This window comes from Ovis aries, chromosome 2 (genome assembly GCF_016772045.2).
Source record: "Ovis aries strain OAR_USU_Benz2616 breed Rambouillet chromosome 2, ARS-UI_Ramb_v3.0, whole genome shotgun sequence".
NCBI lineage: Eukaryota > Metazoa > Chordata > Mammalia > Artiodactyla > Bovidae > Ovis > Ovis aries.
The window spans coordinates 148869523-148873701 of NC_056055.1; the positions used below are offsets into that span (position 1 = coordinate 148869523).

General features: G+C 41.4%; 1 pseudogene; it reads left to right on the plus strand.

The window, feature by feature from the left end:
• Window positions 1-2943: 2943 nt before the first annotated feature.
• On the plus strand, window positions 2944-3731 carry LOC101108889 (transmembrane protein 126A-like; annotated as a pseudogene).
• Window positions 3732-4179: the final 448 nt, after the last annotated feature.

Here is a 4179-nt window from a genome sequence, read left to right on the forward strand (position 1 = left end):
GGAGGTAATTGACTAAGTGACCTAATATTAAGAGCTTTCTTTCTCATGAATTTCTAGAATTCTAAAAAATAAAACCTTATAGGCTGTATACAGAAACCGTAGGTACCTAATGACTGGAGATGCCTAAATATAGTCCCAGATTATTCATAAATGGAAAGTGGGAGCAGCCATGCCCCAGATGGTGCATAATAGGAGGGTCAGAGGAAATGCAAGAGACGGACAGGGAAAGTGGAAACACTGTCAGGAGTCAGATTTCTCTGATGCAGGCACATGGGGCTGTGCCCAAGTACACTTGGGCTGGGAGAAGGCTGTTAGTTAATTACGGAGAGCTGACTTTTCCTCTTCTCTTCCAGTCCTACTCTCCTATGATATAAGACAAAGATTGCAGAGATCACCGTGTGTGAACCCCCACATCACCCAGATCTTCCAAGTCGGTTTTCTCCCTTCCTTACAACACACGACTGATCTCAGAGCACTGTTTCCCAACTCAAAGTCCAAAGCTTGACTCTCAGCTGCTGGAGGCTGACTTAAAATGGAGATTTTAAATATAACTCTGAACCAGTGGTATCTGGATGTCTGTGGGTGGAACCCATGAATCTGCATTAAAAAAAAAAAAATTCCCTCGGTAGGTCTTACATGCAGTATTAACTTGCAGAAACTGCCTTGGGAAGAGCAGGCTGGCTAAACCAAAAGAAACCACAGGGAGGGAAGTGCAGCCCAGGCTTCTTCCCTCTTTCCTCATCTGCTTTCCCTGATTTCCTTTCAAGAGACCTCCTTCCACATCACTCTTGAACTTAAAAGTATGTATTAGAAAAGTGAAAGTGTGTTGCTCAGTCCTATCCGACTCTGAGACCCCATGGACTGTAGCCCTCCAGGCTCCTCTGTCTACGGGAGTCTCCAGGCAAGAATACTGGAGTGGGCTGCCATTCTCTTCTCCAGGGGATCTCTCTGACCCAGGGATCGAACCCAGGTCTCCTGCATTGCAGGTGGATTCTTTACCGTCTGAGCCACCAGGGAAGCCCAAGTATGTATTTACACACCCATAATTTATAGTTTACCTACTTTCAAGAAGACATTAATATAATTTTCTTGTGTGTCTAATATGCTGGTTATGATTTCTCTGATTTGTATTTGTCATACTGTTTAAACCTTCTAGAGGGCAAGGATTAGGACTTAACCATCTTTCTATCCTTTGCCATTTTTGGTAAAAACTGGATATTTGTTTTGAATGCAACTAACTCATATCTTTAAAAATTAATAAAAGTAAGCTTTGCACTGGAAACCCAGGGTGTGCCCCCTTTGCCAATGTGAGAAGGAATATCTGGAGGCTGGACACTGAGCTTGGTATTGAGACTGGCTTTTGTTTCAGCTCCACCAACAATCACGATGAACATTTCAGCAACATTTCCTGCAGCCTCCCAGTTTATCTTCCCTTGAGAACAGATAACAATCACTTTCTGACTTCTCTCACAAAGCAGCCAAGACAGTAAGCATGATAATATCACTAGTTCATATCACTTTTCACTTAGGAAAGCTAAAAATGACATCAAACATTATCAACATCATCATTCCACAACCTATAAACTGTGGAACAAGAGTTCAGTCTGGGTTCCCTGAGATAATTATTTTCCTTCACCCCAGAACATGCAAAACAAGTCAGTAAAACACAAAGATTCCAGGAATTAAATCTAGTTAAATGTATATCAGTAGTTGGTCTTCTAATTCACCAGGTAGTGTTAGATCTCAAGACAAGGAAAATAATCGGCATTGTTTAATTCTTGACATGCTACCCAACAAACAGCTAAGCCATTTTCATAGAAGGCAAAATTACAGTGCTGTTACTGGTATGTGGCTACGGTATCTAAAGTTAATTGGATTTTCCATTATGATGAGGTTGTTTTTCAGAACTGAATCTCTTAGTCTCTTCCAATTGCTCTGAGATGATGGTGACACAGGAGATACACAAGGCACAGATTGGGAGGTATCTCATGAGGTCAAAAAATCCTCAGGTATATTGAAGCATTACAATGTGCAAATAGGAACTAGGATTTGTGTAGAATGTATTCAGTATGTCTTCTCAAAAAGGAGTTTTTCAGAAGGGAAAATTGACTACTTGTTATTGTAGTCTCTCTCTCTCTTAGACAGTAATGTGTTTTAGTTCCATTAGGATATTGAGTGTTATCTGTGCAGAGTGGAACAAAATAGCCAGACCAACTTTTTTTTTTTTCCCTAGTCCGATGGATTGCTCTACAGCTTACGTAATTTAGCATCAGTTTGCTCTCTCTGGTGTTTTGAAACATGAAAAGAGCTTTCAAAGTAAGAGAACTGATTTGAAAAAAGCTTCAGCATCACTGATGGGCAAGGAGACAATGGGGCTTTCCCAGTTGTGAATGGCAACTCACACTGTCACCTTGAAGATCACAGTGAAAAGAATGTGGCTGCATATTCTCCAGCAACCTCAATGGCCCAGAGAGTGGGTCCCTGGGGAAGTGAACAGCCAGCCCAGTGCACTCAGGGTCCATGAAGGGGTCGAGAGTTTCTTTGGTCTAGGTTTCCACATAGGAAAGAATTTCGGTTTGAAGTTTTGACCTTCTCTATGAAAAAAGACGATGCAGAAGTACTTTCTGGTTGTGTAATCTAATCAACAGTTGTGTGCAATTATTTATCATATATTATTTTACAGTTTGCTGGACTGAGAATTCCTTGAGGAATTATTATGTCTTAATCATCTTTATGCCCAGTATATCAAACTTAAGTGCATCAACTTAAGTTTTTAAAATATCTGTTCCTTTGTGTCAAGGGTGTTCATTTGTTAGGTATGAACATTAAAAATAAGCCGAAAAGATGGCTGTGCCTGGGTGAGTTGAGCAAAGGCTTGAGTGAGCCCTTGTGTGGCTGAAGAAGACCAAGGAAGATTTCTGGGAGAAGAGGGAAAAGCTCAAGATGGAACATCATGAACCAGATGATACTGTCAAGAAGAACTTAATTGATATTATAATCAGAAAAATCAACCAGCTACTGGAAGCAGAAAGGAATCTGCTTAAAAATGGATCAACACATATTGGACTGAATGCTGCTTTCCGTGGCCTAATAGCAAATAGTCTTTTTTAACCCGTCTTACCTGTGTCACAGGCTCATACAGCTGGTGGCTTACCAAAGGCAGTGATTCCATTTTTGATGGCACACATATCATACAAATGTTTTGTGATTTGCATTGTGAAACCTATACCAATATGTGAGGTGGATTGGTGGGTCTTGTTTTTGGTGGCCTGCATTGTTTCGTGGTTCTGTGAACAATGGCCTAGCAGCCAGATATAACTCAGTCCTGCTGCCCAAGAAAGGAAACATCTTAAATGATTGGACTAGGATTTCTAGGCCTGTCTTTGTTGTTGTTGTTCTTTAGTCAATAAGTCATGTCCAATTCTTTTGTGAATCCATGGACTGTAGCCCGCCAGGCTCCTCTGTCCATGGGATTACCCAGGCAAGAATATTGGAGTGGGTTGCCATTTTCTACTCCAGGGGAATCTTCTCAACCCAGGGATTGAACCTGCCTCTCCTGCATTGCAAGCATATTCTTTACCACTGAGTCACTGGGGAAGCCCAAGCCTGTCTTTAGAAGGATGTGTTTTCCAATTTTGCTCCAGACTGGGCTGCAGCATCCCAGCTGCAGACAATATGAACTACTTTCAAAGGTGCTTCAGTTACCTGAAATTGGCCTAGAAATTCAGTGACTGTTAAGCAAATTTGTACACAAAAATAAAACTAAAAATAACCTACATCTAAGTATGAATAGGAGAAGGCAATGGCACCCCACTCCAGTACTCTTGCCTGGAAAATCCCCTGGATGGAGGAGCCTGGAAGGCTGCAATCCATGAGGTCACTGAGGGTCAGACACGACTGAGTGACTTCACTTTCACTTTTCACTTTCATGCATTGGAGAAGAAAATGGCAACCCACCCCAGTGTTCTTGCCTGGAGAATCCCAGGGACAGGGGAGCCTGGTGGACTGCCTTCTATGGGGTCGCATAGAGTCGGACACAACTGAAGCAACTTAGTAGCAGCAGCAATAGCAAGTATGAATAAGCAGACATAATTTTAAAAAATATGCCATAATTTTGCTAACCTATTAGGATAATTTCTTAATTTTTTAAGTCACTATGAGTCTAAAAATAAAGTGACA